This window comes from Pipistrellus kuhlii, unplaced genomic scaffold (genome assembly GCF_014108245.1).
Source record: "Pipistrellus kuhlii isolate mPipKuh1 unplaced genomic scaffold, mPipKuh1.p scaffold_m20_p_2, whole genome shotgun sequence".
In the NCBI taxonomy this organism is placed as follows: Eukaryota; Metazoa; Chordata; class Mammalia; order Chiroptera; family Vespertilionidae; genus Pipistrellus; species Pipistrellus kuhlii.
In genome coordinates this window covers 167,320,811-167,340,689 of record NW_023425515.1, presented here as the reverse complement: position 1 = coordinate 167,340,689, position 19,879 = coordinate 167,320,811, and the positions used below count along the sequence as shown (strand labels likewise).

The 19,879-nt window shown below is 44.7% G+C and overlaps 1 long non-coding RNA gene across 1 annotated transcript in view; it reads left to right on the top strand.

Annotated features, from left to right (window-relative positions):
• The first annotated feature begins 17,069 nt into the window (after positions 1 to 17,069).
• Positions 17,070 to 19,879, top strand: part of LOC118724846 — a 136,386-nt gene continuing 133,576 nt past the window's right edge. The window contains exon 1 of the long non-coding RNA XR_004989705.2: positions 17,070 to 17,226. This is a non-coding gene — a long non-coding RNA (uncharacterized LOC118724846). The remainder of the gene's footprint in view (positions 17,227 to 19,879) is intronic.

Genomic DNA, 19,879 nt, shown 5'->3' with positions numbered 1-19,879 from the left:
CTTTCTTATTACTACTACAAGATTGTAGCTTCTCTTAGATTTGATATCTCTTAGATAACAAATCAGCTGCAGTTTGTTATATTCGACCTTTCAAACTCATACATTTGATTCCTTTTGTCCCCATTGTGCATTGATTTTGGCCTCCAGTACAATGAAGTAGAAGTGTTTATAGCAAAAAAATCCTCACTTATTTCCAACTTTTATGCTTTTGTGGTTTCCCCATTGTATGTGCTACTTCAGGTAGAAGAGTATCTAAGTGGTACTTTTAGATACACAGTTATATATATTTATAAGATCAGTGTTTTGTAAACTGTAGGTCACAATCCATTCTTGGGTTGTGCAATCAATTTAGTTGGTTGCACCTCACATCCTACCTAATAAAAGAGCACTATGCAAATTAACCATAACTTTGCTACAAGCCATACCCACAAGCCATGCCCACCAGCCAATCAGAGTGAATATGCAAATTAACCCAAACCAAGATGACTACAGCCACAGAGAGCAGTTGAGAGGCTTGGGTTTCCCCTGCAATAGAGGAAGCCAAGCTTTCACACACCCTGGCCAGCCTAGGCCTCCATTCAAGGATACAAAGTTTCAATTGTAGAGATAAATCCCAAGAAAAATGGCAGTAGCCACAGAGCTGGAGAGAGATTCAGAAAATAAATTTTATCTGTAGCCATTTCATGTTTTGGAGGATGTCTTCTTTATTATTAGATTTGTACATTTTGAATATGTGCGTGTGTGTGTGTGTGTGTGTTTGTATGTGTGTGTGTGTTTCATCCTGTTTGTCTAGCAGTTTTGGGGATTTGCAGATGCCTCCATCTGACCCCCTTTAAGGTCCCCCGTCCAGCACCAGGTGAAATTTGCTCTGCAGTGATGTTGAGCTATCACAGATCCAGTCCTGGGCAGCAGGTGGCTGGCTCAGTTCCTGATCAGGAAGTTGAGTCTACAGCCTGCCTTCCAAAGCCAAGAAAGTCCTGTGTGTTTCAGGAAGTGAGTTGATAATTGCTTTTGCTTAATAGACCCGTTTCTGTAGAGGGAGGAACCCTATCCCAGACTTTGGCTTCAAGCAGTGAGCCTGGTTCTGATCCACTATTGTGTGTGAAGTACTTTTAGTTCCCATTACATAGTAGTAGGAGCCAAAATTCAAATTGCTACTATGTGCTTGCAGACTTGGAACATGAGAGACCTGTGGTTTAAACTCACTCACCACTTTGTAACCCATTGCCATCTCTGGTCAATGGAGATGTTTACCATTTTTCCTCTTTTTTTATATTTGAGCAATCATTGCGATTTGTTTGGAGCAAGGAGGTGTATCAAAGCATTCATCTTTGATGCTTCATCTAGATTGGAAGTCCAATCTATACCGTAACGTTTTCCATTTTGTTTCAAAATCCATTTAATTTTAGTTTTAGAAAGCTACATGTTGAAGCTATATAATTATATACTTAAAATAATATATTTTATTAAATAATTGTACTTGGATTTCTTATAGAAAAAATGTCCAAAACTTAACATGCATTTTTGATGGGATTTTCATGGCACCTCCCCTAGCAAAACCGTCTAAAAAATTCTGTGATTCAACTGCAGAACTAGATGGAGAAAGTGCATAATCTAGTTGTTGAGGGAAGTCAGCCTGATGCAGTGGCTTGGGGATCCCTGTGAAACAGTCTTGGCTTTGAGTCCCAGCAACACTGATGGTAATTGTATGAGTGGGCAGGTTACACAAACTCATAAGCCTCTTTTTCCTCATTGTGAATGTGTTGGTCATAAAAGAAACTAATACCGCGTTTCCCTGAAAATAAGACATCCTTGGAGAATAAGACCTAGCGCAACTTTGGGAGAAAAAAATTAATATAAGACACTGTCTTATTTTTGGGGAAACAGGGTAATATTGTTTGAGGATCAAATGATATTATATATCTGATGTGCTTACACACAGCACCTGGAACATAGTAAGTGCCCAAATGAACAGTTAACCACTGTTATCACTATGATTAAATCATGAGTATATGTATCAATTAGTTTTGACAATTAAAACAACCAAATCATGAGGTTAAGATACAGATAAAAAGTTCATCTGAAAAAATTACAGTTAAATAAATTCACTGTTTTACCATGTGTCATATGTAGTTTAAACAATGAAGACCACATTGATCTTTACTACATGAACAATAACTATCGTAATGTGTTTTATGAAGAAAATTAGACTAAATTGAGTTTTCTAGACTAGTAATTAAAACATTTTTAAAAAAATTGATTTCAGAGAGGAAGGGATAGAGAGGGAGATAGAAACATTAATGATAGAGAATCATTGATCAGCTGCTTCCTGCACGCCCCCTTCTGGGGATCAAGCCTGCAACCAGGGCTTGTGCCCTGATTGGGAATTGAACTGTTCATACGTCGACACTCAACCACTGAGCCACACTGGCTGGGCCAGACTGATAATTTTAATGAAACTTGCCCTTGCCCTCAGTGGCCAAAATATCGCCTTCAAATTTTTCATATCTATGAATCAAAGTCTTGCCAGGAAAGAATTTTCCTTCCATGCCACTAAAAAGTTAGCATCTCAATGTTTTCATACTTTTCCGTTTTTACCAGTAGTTTCTATTAATAAGGAGAGAATTTATTTCTTCCCTCCTGAGCTAAAAAAAATTCTAACAAACTGAAGGGTGATCTGTTTGAGAAGAACAATTCAGCTATGGAATAACGCAATGGCTATAAATATTGTCCTATTAGACAAGGGCTCAGTGGCTTACGTGGCCTAGTTAAACAGACAAAGCTAACCTGCTTGGTCCCCGGGCTCACAAAGCCGAGAACCTGGGGACTCAATACAATCCCAGGAGACTCAACTTGAAAGGCACCTTATTTAACGTGCTTTTAAAAATAGTGCACTGTATTTTTATGTGTTTTACTTGGCAGATGCACTGACTAAGGGGGTGGGTCTGTCTGCCTCGTTTAGCACAACACCTTTGTTAATGGGTGTAGGAAGTAAGTGTGCTAAAATAAGGCACTCATGCGTGTGTGAAAGCTTGCCACTTGTTCAGAGAAATGAGATAGCTGTAGGGGAGAGGAGAGGTCGAGAGCACGGTTTCCCCTCAAGAGAAAAAAAAAGGTTGTGTCTCTAAAGATGAATTCATACTATATTTGGAATAAGTGTCAATGTTTGAATGTATGACACCTCTTTTCTTTCTCCAGTTTTTGTTGTTGTTAATCCTCACCCGAGGACATTTTTTCAATTGATTTTTTTTAGAGAGTGTGCAAGTGATGGGGAGAGATGCACATAGAGAAACATCAATGTGAGAGAGACACATCGATTGGTTGCCTCTCACATGTGCACTGACCAAGCCTGGGGATTAAGTCTGCAACTGAGTATGTGCTCTTGACTGGAATCAAATCCAGGACCATTCAGTCCTGGGCCAACACTCTATCCACTGAGCCAAACCAGCTAGGGCTTTTTACAGGTTTATTGAAAAAAATAATTGACATGCGACACAGTATAAGTTTGAGACTCAGTATGATAGTTTGATTTACATATGTTGTGAAATGATTACTATAATAGATTCAGCTAACATCCAACTTCTTATATAGATAAAATTTTAAAAAATGTTCTCCTTGTGATGGGAACTCTTAGGATTTACTCTCTCTTTTTTTTAAAAAAACATGTTTTTGTTGATTTCAGAGAGAGGAAGGGAGAGGGAAAGAGGGATTGAGACATCAATGATGAGAATCATTGATCAACTGCCTCCTGAACACCCCCTACTGGGGATCAAGCCTGCAACCTGGGATCAAACCATGACCTCCTGGTTCATAGGTGGACACTCAACCATTGAGCCACACTGGCCAGGCAGGATTTACTCTCCTAACAATGAATTGGTACAGCTGCTGTGGAAACAGTATGGAGATTTCCCAAAAACTTAAAAATAGAACTGCCTTATGACCCAGCAATCCCACTTCTGAGTATTTATCCCAAAGAAATTAGGATCTCAAAGAGATATTAGCACTCCCATGTTCACTGAAGCACTATTCACAATAGCTAAGACACGGACACAACCTTAATGCTTATCAACAGATGAATGGATAAAGGAAATGTGATATATATAAATATATATGCACATTCGAAACGCTAATAGTAAGATACCCATGAAAATACACACATGGTGGCAAAACAAGCCAGGGGAAAATCATTTGGGGGGAAAAATGGAAAAGAATCCCAAATAAAATTCAAAGAAAACATCCCTTTATTAACTTTTGGTCGAGAATATGTTTGTATATTTTCAGAAAACAACTCCGAGACCATCTGGAATTCTGTAACAGAGAGCAATAGACAGAAGCGCTCCAGCCATGAAGACAGAAGAGACAATTCAGAGATGGGAGATGCTGACGACGCCTCAGCATACCAGCAGACAGCAGCTGCGGGTTGCTGAAGGATGCCCAAGACCAAACCAGGAGACAGGCGGACCTGCATTACCGCCATTTGTCCACCAACCAGATCTGAAATATCATGGCTGCCACGTACACATAAGGAACTATCTGGCATTGAAATTGCGACACAAAAGAACTGTTGGCCCAGAAAGGAACTCACTACAGACTGATTCATTTGCCTCTCAGCATAACCATTATGGCTTGTTGCAGTTTAGGTTCTTACAAGGGTATTTCTTGGATCACATGATCTCACACATCTAGAGGAAATAATGAACAACACAAACAGACCCAGAGAAAGAGAACCAGCGATCAGACTCTCAAACCTCAGAGGGAAAATAAGGGGGTATGGGGGTAAGGGGAAGAGATCAACCAAAGGACTTGTGTGCATACATATGGGCCTAGCCAGTGGCCATGGACAACAGGGGGTGGGCATATCTAGGGAGGGGTTTGGGATGGGAATGGGGGAATAAGGACAATTATGTGAGACCATAATCAATAAAAAAAATAAAAAAAATATATATGCACAATGGAACACCATTCAGCCTAAAACAAGGAAGAAATTATGCTATATGCAACAGCATGGATGAACCTTGAGGACAGTATGCTATGGGAAATAAGCCAGTCACACAGAGACGAATTCTTCATGATTCCACTTAAATGAGATATCCAAAGTAGTCAAATTCAAAGAATCCAAGAGTGGAATGGTGGTTTCCAGGGGCTGGGTTGAGGGAGAAATGGGGCATTACTAATCAATGGGTATAAAGTTTCAGTTAAACAAGATGAATAAGTTGGAGAGATCTGCTATACAACATTGTACCTAAAGTGAACAATACTGTATTGCACACTTAAACATTTGTTGAGTGTAGACCTCATATTAAATGTTCTTACCAGAATACAATTCATTTCAGTACAATACAATACAATACAATAGAGAAAATAGAGAAGGGAGCCAGAGTGAGCACCTTGGAGAATTAGGAGGACTGCTCAAGTTTGTAAATTCCATTTGCGGATGAAATCTTTCTGTGGTCTGACTTTCCCAAACTTCATGTCTTTTCTCAGACTCTTTCCTCATCTTTAGATTCTCTTCCACCCTCTCTAAAGGTCTGAATTCTTCCAGTGTCTCAAATGGAAGTAATCATTCTCAGCCAAATGTCTGCTTCCCTTTATTGTTTTTGTTCACTCTCTGCTTTATGTTATAGTTATTTGCACACTTATATATATGTCTCAGGGTCTGTGTTATCTGGTGGCTAGAAAACTGCTTTCTGCTCTTGTGGCCCTGAAGAAGATGATGATCATGATAGTGAGGAGAGGCTGAATAGGATCATGAGGGTAATGACAGCCCATCAGAGTGGAGCAAATATAACTTTGCAAGTAGATGGTTCTTAGTCTGAACTTAACCCTGCAGTTTGCTAATTGTGTAGCACTTGACACATTCCTCAAGATGACCGAGCAAAGTTATTTTGAGAATGAAATAAATTAACTGACATTTAGATGTGTTCTAGTCTAGAGAATACAATAGATACTCCAGAAATAGTAAATTCTGTTTTCTTTTCTGTCTCCCCTTTAACCAGTCCATGGTGGTTCACCATTTCAAAAGAGCTTCCATCTTCAATGTACCATCTAGGATTCTTTTAGTTGCAAGTGACAGAGCCCAGCTTAATTTCAAACAAACAAACCAGAACTTTTGGCTCATGTAACTGCAATGGCAAAGCAAGGCTTGATCCAGGGCTCAAATGATGTGATCAAGGACACAGTTGTTCTTTTTCCACTTCTTAGCTCTGCTTCCTCTGTGACTGTTCACTTAAGCAGGCTCTGCCTCCCCGCTCCCTCCTCCTCCCCATGGTAGATAGCCACTAAAGCTTCTATTTATGTCCTCAGCAACCTTGGAGGAAGGCAAGCACCTTCTTTCTAGATGTTCCAGCCGAAGTCCCAGAATTTCATTCAGTTGGTTTTCATTGTCCTGGCTTAGCTCACATGCCCATCCCTGAACCAACAGCGTGGCCTGGAGAACTGTTGCCCTGAGTGCCTACCCAGCCAGAGCCTCCTATTTCCTTTGAGCATAGAGTGACAATAGCCCACACAAAGCACATGTACCAAGGAGAGGGAAGAGATTTCTCAAGGAAAATCATGGAGCTGTGACCAGAAGCAAGTGACCAAATGACAGGCAGGCAAAACCAACAGGCGTCAGTCATTGACATGGTCGCAGTGAAGCTAGGCACACCTGGAGCAAACTTCTCTTCCGCTGTGTGGAATTCCTAAATACTCTGCGGAGACCTACAGATGCCTCGACACCTCAGTAGTTTTGGGCTTCCTCATTACTTGCCCAGTTCTATGGATTTTGTGCATGTGGGAGGACCTAGTGAGCTCAGTCTAGGAACATGGGAGTCCTCTCAGTGACCTGGAAGGAAAGAGATGGCGTACTCAAAAGGGTTCAGCATAAGGATACTTACGAAGATGTGGGCAGAGTTAGCCAACATGGGATAATGAAGCTTCTAGGGTCTAGCACGGAGCAGCAAGGGAAAGGAAGGCAATTACCAGAGTCCAGGAAGAACTGAACTTTGGGAAAAAGGGGCTACTGATGGGAGCCATGGCCTAGGAGAAGCACAACCACGCATGACCCAAGGTAAGCAGGGAGGGAGCAAGGGGAGTAAATAGCCCAGCCTCTTTCTACTCCCACCCTCCATTCTCATGCTGGTCCTTCCCATTGGCCAAATCCAACCGGAAGCTAGAGGGCAAGGTTGCCCAGGTGAGACAGTCCACAGAGCAGGCAGAGGATGGAGACTAGTCAGCAAGACCCTACTGTTCTGCAAGGTTGATACTCTGGGAGGAAAACGTAGTGTGTTAGACGCTTGGCCCATGATCAGTGCAGTTGTGGGGAGGGGTGTTTAGTCAGCGTCTGGATAAATTCTGATTTATTCTCTTTGCTCTTGGAAATGTAATAATCTCTCCATCAAAGATCCATCTATCTGCCAAGATAATGCATGTCCCTTTGTACAAATGAAAGAATTACTGCTATTATGCAAACACTGAAAGGGTACCACATTTGCATGCAAAGGGGAAAAAAGAAAAATCCTATTTGCAATAAAACTAATTATACCAATGTGGCAAAAAGACACATGAGCATCCATTTAGCACTTGGACAGGAGCAGGGCTAACTTTCCTTGCCAACCCTGATGAAATAACGGAAGCCAAAAAGAAAACCCTCTGAAAATAGAGGCCTAGATAAAATAAGTAGGAATTGGGAATTTCTGGCCATTTAAAGACTCCTCCTCAACGGAAACAAGAGTGAAACAAAGGTTTTTACAAAAACTGATCATGAATATTAATGTTCCATTGCTGATGCCTGAACCAAGCTCCTCATTAAAATGGCCTTTTGGCGGAGAAGGGTTAGCATGCAGGATTCGGGACTGACATGAGGTGCCGTGGAGAACGTGCTTTGTGTCTGAAACCAGAAGGAAGGTAGATGCACTAGGTTCAGAACCTGTCAGAGGTTTGACCATCAGGAATAGGAGCTTTGAAAAGAAGGTAAAGGAATCCCATATTCTGAAGGGAAAGTTGAATGGTCACCTGAGGGACAGTTCATCCTTCCTTACATCCCAGGCTCCTCATGTTCTGTGGATGCTGTTGGTTTCCTTGTCTGTCTGCCAGCCCAATCAAGAGCTTCCAAGGAGGCAGGACCTGTGTCTACCTAGGCCTCAGTCATCCTGTCTGCAGTGCTTGGTACAGGGTGAGAACTCAATAAATGTTGAGTTGAGAGATAGGGTAATGAATGAACCACAGAATTTTAGACAAAGTTGCCTCAGAAAGCACCGATTTCAATTGTCCCAAAAAAAGAAAGTGCATTTGGAATGAGGGGTTGGGCAGTGGTGGCAGGATAAGAAAAATGAGAGAGATTTTTAAAAACTACCTACCTTGCCACATGGATATCAGCATCTGGTGGGAGTTAATATTGCATTTTAAAAATCTTTGTTGGGTGACTTTCTACCCAATAAGGCTGAGAACCACTGGCCCAATACCCACCCACCCCACCCCAATGACCCCTCCGATCCTCTCTGCTTCCAGGGCTCAGCTCAGCACCTACTACAGAACAGGTGCCATCAACTGTTGCTGAGTGAATGCATGTCACAGAGAGACTACTCAGAAGTAGCAATAATTTGCCCAAAGCCCCATATAGTCAGGTCTTGGTATTCCAGGCACTCAACGTGAAAGATCATCACAGGAGAAATGCTGGCCATCCCAACCCCCCCTCCCACCTCTACCCCTTCCTCTTTGAAAGCTTTCAGGTGTGAAAGAGGACATAGGTCAGGACTTTCTGGAGAAAAGTCATAGTGGGACCAGACCTGGGCGGAAATGCGGGAGTCCCTTGCTAGATCCTCCATTGGTGTGACAGCGTGACGGACACACATCTGCCTAGGATGGTCAACAAAGAAGAGATGCGGCCTCTGTGGAGGCACAGAGGGGACTAGAACTGGAACCTATCTGGTGCAGTGGGTCCCACCATTCCCTATCATCTTCCTTGGGAAAGTACACTGCTCCCATCCTGGGAAGGAGAGTGGGTGAGAGAAAGAACATCTCCATCTCACCATCTCTCAATCAGTACCAGTAAAACTGATGGCAAGTTGGGCTTATTTATTTAATGTTATACGTATATAGTTTTGGCAATATAGCATATCATTAAAAGCGTTGATTCCGTGAATGTACTAAATACCACTGAATTGTATACTTTAAAAAAGTGATTTTTTTGTCATGTGAATTTTCACACACACACACACACACACACACACTCACAATTGGATTCTGGAGCTAGATAGAGTTTGAACACTGGCTTTGGCACCTACTTAGCTGTGTGACCTTGGGTATGTTAACTAACCTCTCTTTGCCTCTGTTTTTTCATCCGTAACGTATGGGTAATAATAGTACTTTCTTCATGGGGTTGTTATAAGCATTAAATGGGCTAATATATGTAAAGCTTCTAGAACTGTGTTTGGGGTGTAATATGTACTATTAAAGCATGAGCTCTCATTAGTATTAATACAGATGGCATACCCCACAGGGAGCTGAGGCTGGTATTAACGTCTGTTGCTTGTCTATGAGACTTTGCATTATTTAATAGATGAAGGAAAGACTGACAGTTGTATAACACTGAATCAGACGGAGCCTCTTTCTGAGAGAGACCGTTTCTTTTCCTAGGCACAGCGTTAATATAAAATATTTCTTTGGCACTTCCGGAATATCAGGATCCTAGGTGCTGGAAAAGGGCTCGTGGTTCATCTCAGCCTGAATGAAGAAGAAATGGACTTGCCAGGGTTGCAACTAGTGTGGCCTGGTCTTCTATCTGCGAGAGCAGAGCTTTTTCTGCTCATCACCATAGTTACAATAACTCAGAGCACGGAAATGCATTTGGTTTTCACATCCGTAATGTTTAAAGTGAAAGACACACAAACACAAGAATCAAGGTGCAGACAATATTCGATTTTACAAGGAGCTGTGCATCCTATCTTGATTTAAAGGGAGGCGGTTAGACTCTGTTCACATACTAGGGCTCCTAGTTACAAGCAACAGAATCAAGCATTGACTAACTTGAGCAACAAGGAATTTAGTAGAGCAGGCTGGCTTGAGAATTGAAGGGAGGCTGGCAAATCAGGTTGGAAAGATAATCAGAACAAGAGGCGAGGCAGTGCCTACACAGAAAAGGTCACCCCTCAGGGTCAGCATGGTGAAAATGCTGCAGGTGCACTCGATGCCAAAGCCCCATACTCCGCCCACTGCTGCCACCAGAGGACTCTCATCCTTGGGCTTGGCTGTCACAAGCGGTCTCTCACCTGCTTCTGTGTCTGTGCATCCCTCTCCAAGGTTCCATGTCCCAGAGGGAGTAGCAATAGCTGAGCTGGGCCAGATGTCTGAGAGCCAGCGTGGTTGGCAGATGGGGACATGGGGCATGAAGAGGAAGTCTCTGGCCTTCTCAGACAATGGACTGGGAAGAAAGGCCCTACCTATAACTAAGATTTACAAAGGAAGATTCCTAACCCCTCCCCCCACTTCCTGGAAGATGATAGAGTGCTGAATAATTGAAAACAAATGAACAAAACCAACAGAAAATCCATGACATCAGGAAAATCTAGGAAAGGTATATTGCCCAGGTGTCTGCCTTCCCCTATGTGCAGTCAGCATCCTCTCCTCAGCCTCTCCTCTCCCTCCTCCCCACTTGCCTTTATCCCCATCACCTCCCCAATGCTGGAGGGAACAGATGCTCTGAGAACTCCAAGGTCAAATGATTCTCTTACAGCTCTGTTTGCTCCCGTCACTGCCTGATTCACCCTGAAACCCTTGAGTATCTTCTCTTGCCAATTAGAATAAAATCTAACTGCCTATATTTTTACTGTTCAAAATTTACATAACATACAATTCACCGTTTTAGCTTTTTTTAAATTATACAATTCAGTGCCGTTTAGCACACTCACAATATTGTGCAATCATGACCATTATCCAGCTCCAGAACATTCTCATCACCTCAAAAGGAAACTCCACTCCCATGGGGAGGCAGTCACTCCCCATTCTGCCTCCCCCATCCCCTGGAAACCTAGTCTGCATTCCGTCTCTATGGATTGGACTATTCTGGAAATTGCATATAAGTGGAGGCAACACTATGTATCTGTCTGCTGTTATTAACCCTCTGCCTCCTCCTGCTAAGGTTCTCCATGACCTGCCTCCTCCCTACTTCTCAAACCTCGTTTCAGCACAGGGCAGGGAACAGCACTGCTCACTCTACCCTAAAGGAGAGGGAGGTCGATGAATCTGAGAAACCATCAGAAAGAGGGTGAGAATCCCCTGGAATGTATTTGGGATCTTGACGTGATTAACAACAACACACAAGAGAAGAGGGCTGCAGAGGAGATGTGGGGGGAGGAGAGGGGTATGGGAGCCCAGGAGAAAGCTTCCTAGCTGAGTAGAATTCTTTCTCCCTCCCTGTGCAGATCATGGCCTGCCTCTCCATCTCTTCAAGACAGAGAAACAGCCAGAGCCACGTTAGTGCTGCCTGGGGGTGGCAGGTTATATCAGAGCCATGATGGACCGGATGGGGCAGGGAGCGATTCAAAGCAGGTTCATGCAGTCCTACTGGCCTCTGAATGTCCCTTCTCCCCCCATTGTCCCCTCTTCCCTCAAGGTAGAACACCTCAGCAAAAGCAGTGCCAGGACTTGAAGCACAGGGTGGTTTTCTGGGGCACAGGGTTGCCTGGTAGAAAATGTGCAGACATGGGTGTATTTGAGCCCAGGGTATAGCGCCAGAGGCTCTCTTGTCTCTCTGCTCTTCACCCCAACCTCCTCCCAGCAACCTGGTGGAAAAAAACAAAAAACCCAAGTTAGGGCTATGCGAACAGCCAAGATTGCTAACTTGATTAATGTTTAAATGATGTAACAAAGAGACCCCAACAGAGAATGGCTTAAAAAATATAGGCATGCATGTCTCTCATACATAATACTTGATAGGGGAGGGTCAGGGGGCCTTTGGGATACAACCAGGCAAGACTTGAGCTCACTTGTAGGATGTAGCTTATGCTTTAAGCCAGCAGTCAATGTCTGGTGTTGTCTCCAGGTGAGAGCACATGGGCTGGGAGCCAAGGAGAAGAGTTAGGAGTGGCCTTCTCATGCAATTAGTACTCCTCTGAAGAGAACCTTTGTTTCCAACTCCATGGTCTTGGGCTTGGCAGGTTTGGGTGTTGATTCCTAAGAGGAGCTCAGCCATGGTTCTGATGAATTGGAAGCAGAGCTTGTCCTCGGCCATTTTGGGACTCCTTGTGCCATGGAATCAACCGGAAGGGAAGGGGATCACGTCCTGACTACCAAAGGGAAGTTGGGTTGCTGCTATGCAATAGGGCTGAGAAATATGGGACTCTGGCCACTTTATAGGACTTTCATTCCAATGATAAACCTCAGTGGAAAGCTGGCAACCAAAATAGACACAACCAAAATGTGTCTCCCCTCCAGCTGAGGTGCTGGTAGAGGGTAAGGGGAGCATAGAGTGGGTAATGAAAGGAGGAAACCATGATTTCAGCTCTGGCTTCATGACAGGATTCAGAAGGGGAATTGATAGCAGCCAAATCTATTTTATGATGATTCGTTATCCTAACCCCCTTTCTCCTACTACTGTATAAGTAGAGTATGGCTAACCTCAACATTTAGATGCCACATGGGATGATACTTAAAATGATGTCACCATGCCAAAGCCAGTTTGGCTCAGTGGATAGAGTGTCGGCCTGCGGACTGAAAGGTCCCGGGTTCGATTCTGGTCAAGGGCATGTACCTTGGTTGCGGGCACATCCCCAGTAGGAGGTGTGCAAGAGGCAGCTGATCGATGATTCTCTCTCATCAATGTTTCTAACTCTCTATCCCTCTCTCTTCCTCTCTGTAAAAAGTCAATAAAATATATTTTAAAAAAATGATGTCACCAGTAATAATCCAGTGGCTAATGACAATTGTGTCTCCTTGTGTTGGGCTGAGATTTTCATCATTCAAGTGAAGGGCAAAAATAGAATCTGGATGGCAAATGGGGTGTAGCGAAGCGATTATTCTTTGTTTATGCTGCCACACCCATTCTCCATTCTCTACTTTATTCATTCCTGGGAGGCTGATCCCCATCAATTGCATTATCTGGACTCTGTTGCTCTTGGGTTTTGGGTTCTGGTCAGCCAGCGCAGGAGACTGGAGGATGGCAGGGAGGCAGGAGAGGCCAGGTGCTTTCCCACCGCCTCGTGCTGAAGCCATTCCTCCTGTAGACTCTCGGCCTGGCTGCAGCCACGGCCAGGGGCCCCTCCTCCACGGTTCACTCCCCTGTGCCCTCTGCTTGGCTCTTCCTTCTTAGGGGTGGCAATGGTTTTCTGCTTGGTGCCCACCCACACCTCTGCAAGTCGTCCTTCCATCGAGGCCTCTTGCTGTGAGCTGTATAGAGCAAGCTCTGTTTCCTGCTGTCACTGACAGGGCTATGTCCATTTCCTCCCCATCGCCTCAAGTCCAGAAGAATAGGAACATTGCCTCCTATAGGAACATTTCTGTAGGCAAATATGACCTGGTCATAAAATGCTAAGTGAATTAATCAAAACAGTGCTGAAGAGCTGTCTTCTTCCATGAATCTTGCAAAGCCAGAACCAAGAGTGAATTTAATCAGCAGCACGCTCTTCATTTCCATTTCCAGGAAAGCAGCCCAGATTCTTTCCATACCACCTCTTCCTGAGGTTCCCAACGTACCAGTGCCTCCCAGTACGGCTCCAGTGTCCCAATGCAATACCGGGCAGGGAGACCCAGGCAATGCCTTTTCACATTAGAATGTTGATTACAATTACATGTCCAAATGGATTATTTAAAATGGGCTACATATCCTAGTATGTGAAACCTTTCATACATAATTGCTAGTACCGTGTAACAAACAATTTGCTCAACCCTTCAGGCTTCTAAGGTGCTTAATCTCTTTTATTAAGTGACTCTCCACTAAATAAGCATCTCTGTCTCCTTCCTCTAGGCCCTGTTGCTATAGATAAACAAATCTGTGCTCTGGAGTTGCTGGCTAATCTATCACCACTTCCAACTGATGGAAGATGGGCAGTGCTGGAAATGCAGACAGGAAGGGATGCTGGCAAGTTAAGGATACGATTCAGAGTCAGATTGGGGAGAAAGAGAAGGCACAGGGGAGTGCTCAGGTCAAAGAGTTTGGGTAGGAGAGGCAGAATCTAAACATGGGGTGTAAGGCCATCAAGGGTCTACTAATCAGAATCCTAAAGCAGGGCCATCTCTGGCATGGCTCAATGGTTGAGTGTTGACCTATGGCACAGGAGGTCATGGTTTGATTCCGGTCAGGGCACATGCCTGGGTTGTGGGCTTGATCCCTAATAGGGGGCGTGCAGGAGGCAGCTGATCAATGATTCTCTCTCATTACTGATCTTTCTCTCTCCCTCTCCCTTCCTCTCTAAAATAAAAATATGTTTAAAATCAATAAAAACATATTTTTAAAAAGCCATTCCTTTCAGAGCACCCCTCCCCAACTCAGAGTATAAGAACAAGTGGCTGAAATATAGGGGGAGAGGGTGGAGATCCTGGTATAGGCCAAAGATTAAGGATTTCTGTTTGCATTTCCAATCTCAGCTATCTTTTGTTAGGTTAAACTAGAGTCTTATTTTCTTTAGTGCTTACTAGTAAATTATAATGCACTTACATTTTTATGAGTATATTTAATCTTCAGAGACTGACAGGATGTGAGAGCTAGCAGAATTCTTAGAAATTATTCATATTGTATTACCTTTATTTTTATTTTTATGAGAAAGTGGACACCCAGAGAGGTTGTTAAGTATTATTGTTAAGAGTACTTATGCTATAGACAATATGCTAAACTATAGCAATGAAAGGAATTTGTTAGCTCATATAACTGCAAAATATGAAGTAACAGCTTCAGATGTAGCTTGATCTAGCTGCTCTCTGCTCAACAATGTAACTAAAATTCTGTTTATTTTCCATTTTCCCTTACTCAGGATTCATACACAGCCTGGCAATCTAGTCTCTACCCTTGTGGTCACATGTGGCTGCACTAATTCTAGACCTTCATTGATTGGAGTTATGACAGCGAGATGAATCTTTTTCATTTTTATTTTTTGTCAGAATCCTTTGCAAATGTTTTCTCAGATCTCATTGCCTTGATTGGATTTCATGCATTCAGGTATGGACCCTTTGAACTAATTTCTGTAACCAAAGACATGGGATAGAATGATTGCTTTAAACCCATCAGGCCCAGGTCCTGGAGTTGGGATCAGGTTATACAAGACCACATGGGTTAGAAGAGAGAAAAGTGGTTTTTCAAAGAAATGCTGGTGTCCTGATGGTGGGACAATGAAGGAATGGATACTGGAGAGGCTGACTACAAGTGTCCAAGGGCAATGACTTACCCAAGGTCAAGCAGTTGGTTATGACCGGGTTTTAAACCCAGTTTTCTTAAATGATCATCTAATGGCCTGACTAGCATGGCTCAGTGGTTAAGCATAGACCTATGAACCAGGAGGTCACGGTTCAATTCCAGGTCAGGGCACATGCCCTTGTTGCAGGCTTTATCCCCAGTTTGGGACATGCAGAAGGCAGTTGATCAATGGTTCTCATTATTGATTATTTCTATCTCTCTCTCCCTCTCTGAAATCACTAAAAATATATTTAAATAAATAAATAACCATCTAATGGCCATGTAAGGTTAATAATGTTCAGGGTCATAGAAGAATAAAGACTGTTCAGGGTCATAGAAATCCACAGGATTCAAGGAGAGAGCAGATTTAGGTTTTGTTGTGAGCACAGCCATATTCTATGAAACTAATATATAAATGGGAGATGACGAAGTATGGGTACAAATGTGTAGGCCAACCATATAAGAATCTTGGATTAGAAGGGCTTGGAAACTGCATAGTAGCTGAAAATGGTACAATGTCAAAGTAGTTTGGCTTTTTATTTTTGACAGACTTTAAAAAAAAAGAGATATAATTCACATACCATGAACTTCACTCTTTAAAGTATATTATTTAGTGACTTTTAATATATTAATAAAATTGTGCACTTATCACTCCTATCTAACTTCAGAATATTTTCATCCCTCCACCATCCCTCCCAAAAAAGAAACCCCACAACCATTTGCAGTCACTCACCATTTTCCTTCCCCTGGCAATCGCCAATCTTTTTGCCTTTAAATTTGTCTCCTCTGACACTTCATATTAACGGCAGGATACACTGTGATCTTTTGTATCTGACTTCTTTCACTTAGTTTTCAACATTCATCCATATTATAATATGCACTTAATTCATTTTTTTAAATTGACCATAGAATTCCATGGTATGGATAAACCATGATTCGTTTATCCATTCATTAAATGATGAACATTCCAATTGTTTCAATTTTTTTGGTCATTATGAATATGCTATGAACAGTTGTGTACAAGTTTTTGGTGTAGAAATGTGTTTCTAATTCCCTTGAATAAACATATTCCTAGGAGTGGGATTGCTGGGTCTCCGTTTGGAGGGACTTGATCTGGTTTACAAGCTGAAGGTACCGTGAAGAGGAGGGAGACACAGAGAAGGTCAGGGGAGGAAGTGGTAGGGGCTGGAGAAGTGATGCCACTTTCTTCAGGTGAGTGACGCCCTGGCCTCATTTCACAGCTACTAGACCCTTTCCGCATGCATCACTCTTGCTGACCAGGGAGTGAATCCAGTGCGTGGATAAAACACCCTGGCTTAAGCCCTTTGCAGATGCGTCCATGCCTGTTGCAGTTCATAGCTTTGGGGTCCCCTCTGGTTAGAGCCTGGCCCTTTAGAACCGACTTTGTTTTCTCCTGCAGGTTCATCCAGGATGAAGAAGGAAGATGTACACTGGCCGGTCGGACGCCGAGAACGCGAGCACTCAGCTTCCTACGTTCCCCGTGGCGGCCACCGCGCACGCGCCACGCCCCGGCCAGAGAGTGGGCGGGGGAGTGGGCGGGGCTCGCGTCACTAGGGCCAATCGGAGGCGAGCTCCCCCGCCCGCCAGACCGGTGGACCCAGCTTGACCCCGGCCGTGGGCGGAGGAGGCGGGGCCAGTCGCGCGGCGGCCGCGGAGGGGGCGGGGCCCGGGGCTCGGAGGCGGAGCCTCGGGCTGTCAGTCCCCGCGGCCGCCGCTGCCGCTGCCGCCGCCGCCGCAGCCGCTGCTCCTCACCTGCGGTGGCCCGGTGACCGCCGGCGCTGCCAATCGCTGCCCGCCGCCCGAGCATCCCGAGCCGCCTTCCGTCGTGCGGGCCCGGCGCGCAGGTAAGGCTGGCCGCGCCGCCCAGACCTCTCGTCCTCCTCGGCATCTTCCCGTCGCGCGCTGGCGCCCCCTCCGGACCGTGTCAGCCCCGCGGCTCCCCTGGCCGCCCGGGGGCGGTCCCGGGGGGCGGGACGACAGGCTTCCCATCCCCCTCCCCCCATCCCCACCCCCACCCACCACCTCCCAGCGCCGCCGCGCCTTTCTCCAGGGTCCCCGGGCCGAGCCTCCGCATCCCCCTCGTGGGGCTGGTCCCAGGCCTCCCCATCCCGCGCCGATTACACAACCCCAGGGTCTAGGGGCAGGGGGTACCTCCCCGAGCCTCCACCCCACACCTGTCCCCGAGACGCCCTCCCAGGCACAGGGCAGAGACCCAGCACGGCGGCGGCGGGCGGGGAAAGTTTCACTTTGTGGTCCCGGATTGTTGACATCCGAGAGATGCGAGGAGACGGAGGCTGAGCCGCGAGGATGCGCCTAGGCGAGCAGAGCAGCGTTGCCTTTGCCCCCGGGTGGCCCTGGCCCAGGCTTCCTCTCCAGAAGTCCTGCCCAGAGCCCAGCTCCGGGCCGGAGGCTGCTGCGGGCACGCGGGTCTCCCGCCCTCGCCCCTGGGCTGCAGCAGTCCAATCCGGGGGGCATCGCAGCCTCCCGCGCTCCCTCCTTCCGTAATGTAGCGGTGACATTTGGACCGGGTGAGGCGAATTCACTTAGCGTTTCCCTGACACTTACATTGGTGAGGTGCTTTGCCGTCCCTAATTGGTTATTAACAAGGTGAGAAAGCAAAATAGATCCTGGAACGCATAGCTAATGCCTTTTAGTCTAGCAACTCTTTAAAGAACCGCCGAAAGCCTTAGGCTGGGTGCGGAGGAGGGAGGCGCTTTTGGCCGAGGTGCAGCCGGGAGAGCTCTTAGGTGTCTTCTCATTGCCTGGGGAGGCTATGGTCACAAGCTTTTCTATTTCTGCTAATGCTGCTTATTGAGGGTCGCCAGTCTATGGTAGGTTCTTCCCCCACTTAAGCAAAGGAGGAATTAGAAGTATTTCTGGCGAAGTAGACAAGGAAAAAGAACACACACCTGGAACACCTGGAGGTTCAAATAACTTTGGATACTTGTCTGCTTTCCTAGGTTACCCATTCTGTGCAGCAAACCTTGCCTCTTCCTGTTCTCTCCCCATCTTCCTGGTAGGACTATCCAACTGGGAAGGCATTCCGGGTTCCTCATGTAGCCCACAGGCCCCTCCCTCGCTACCTGCGGTTTGCAGAACTGCCTGGGAACGTCCTTTCAGAGTGGGCTTCATTAGCATTTTTATCTGCCCGTAAAGCAATACAACTCTCTTGCCATCAAGCTCTGTTGTAGTGCTGAATCTTTAATAACATCTAATTCATTTTAATAGTATTTCTATAATAATCTCTCTATTAGCGTGCCCGTTCTGCAATACCAGTACTTTTAGTATTAGAAGCAGCTATTTGCTGGAAATATTATCATGGTAAAAACAATTCTCCAACAGATTTGCAGCCCACTTTCCTTAGATAATTATTACTAGAGACTGTTAAGGTTTTTTTTTTTTTTTTTTTTTTTTTTTTTTTTTTTTTTTTTTTTTTTTTTTTTTTTTTTTATTCTTTGGTGTAGTAGGTGTTATAATACTTTTGATCCATGAGGTCAGTATGAGGTCATCCCTCCCTGGGAGTGATGGTTTCAGCCACAGAGTCACATAAATGTTTTTGGACTAATACTCTCAGAGATTTCCCCACATGCTGACTTCTTTTTGGGCAGGGATAAGAGCTAACATGATTTAATTTGATTTGTCAGCCTAGCCTAAATTTTAAGAAGGATACTATTTATTGTATTTGGGGGCTTATATTAGAGCTATGATGGTGATTTTATTAGCACATGTACCAGACACTGTTTTTGGTGTTTTACAGATACTAATTTTCCTAACAACCCTTTAAGGAAGGTTGTTAGAATTACCCCACGTTTCAGATGATGGAACTGAGGCCCGTTGCTTGACTCAAGTTGCACAGTGAAGTAAATGACAGTGAGACTCTAGCTGAGGCAGCCTCAGTTGAGTCAAAGGCCTTAACCACTGTGCTATCCTGCCTCTGCAGATGATTCTTTCGACAGGTATTTTATTTCTGTGCTGCCTGTGCACCACTGCATCTGCACTGTGGGGAAGAGGAGAGCACTTCACAGTGTAATAACAAGCCCTGGGTTAGGAGCTTTTGTTATGTCTTAACTCTGCCAACAGCTAATCTGTGATTTTGAACGAGATACCTGATCTCCCTCGCCTTCTATTTCCTGGTTGGTGGAATAACAGCAATTGCAGCAGATGAACTAACTGGCCTTCGCCTCCTGGGGAGCTGCAGAGATGAGCCAATGCATGTCAGAATTAAATGTCCTCCTCCCTAAGGTACAGGATAAGATCGGGTGTCACGTGAGTGAGGGGTGTGCCCACGTGGTCTTGTGCAGGCGTCATGGAGAAGGCCCAGAAGCCATGCACCCTACGCTGCCAGTGGCAACTATGGGAGTGCAATGGTTGAGAGACCTCATCTTAAACACTTCAGTATTGTTTTTATTCTGTTAACATCAGCACTGCTCCTTTTGTAATTAAACAACAACAACAACAGCAATAACAACAACAAAACCATCCTAGAGAGTGGGGTAA